Below are 632 nucleotides of genomic sequence, written 5' to 3'. Positions count from 1 at the left end.
GAGTAATACCAGCGTTAAGTGCAGGGCTGCAAATATCAAGCCCGGATTCAGTAACTGAATAGGAATATTATCTAGAGCTGCGCTGGCCAATATAGTGGGTACTGGCCACGTGTGGCGAGGAAGCACTCAAAATATGCACTGAAGGAATTGAATCTTTAATACAATTTAATTTTAATTAATTATTATTTAAATATTAAAACAATGTGTAATATTTTGGCCATTAATCACAATTATGCTGTTTTGGCAGGACTAGCTACCATCGAACTATTGAAAATTTAACATTCAAACTGAGATGTAAGTGTAACAAATACATCCAATTTTAAAAATTTAGTATGAAAAAAGAAAGTAAAATATCTCATTAATAATCTCTATGTTTATTACATGCTGAATTAATAATATTTGGCATATATTAGGTTAAATAAAATATCTTATTGCAGTTATGTTCACCTGTTTCTTTTACTTTTTTTAATGTGGCTACTAGAGAAGCTTAAACTGTGTATGTGGTTTTTTTATTATATGTCCCTTGGACTGTGCTGATCTGGAACTTAACTTCACTCTCGTGGCCTGTCAATTGCCCATCAGTCAACCTAGGTCCCAGGTTGGAAGGGAGGAGTGGTCGATTAGTGATCTCA

The 632-nt window shown here is 33.7% G+C and overlaps 1 protein-coding gene across 1 annotated transcript in view; it reads left to right on the top strand.

Moving 5' to 3' along the window:
* RORB (RAR related orphan receptor B) overlaps positions 1-632 on the top strand; it is a 172,797-nt gene that overhangs the window by 95,781 nt on the left and 76,384 nt on the right. The window lies entirely within an intron of this gene.

This window comes from Myotis davidii, unplaced genomic scaffold, assembly GCF_000327345.1.
Source record: "Myotis davidii unplaced genomic scaffold, ASM32734v1 scaffold228, whole genome shotgun sequence".
Taxonomy (NCBI): Eukaryota; Metazoa; Chordata; class Mammalia; order Chiroptera; family Vespertilionidae; genus Myotis; species Myotis davidii.
Note: the sequence above shows the minus strand (reverse complement) of the source record. Positions and strands in the feature narration are given on the sequence as shown.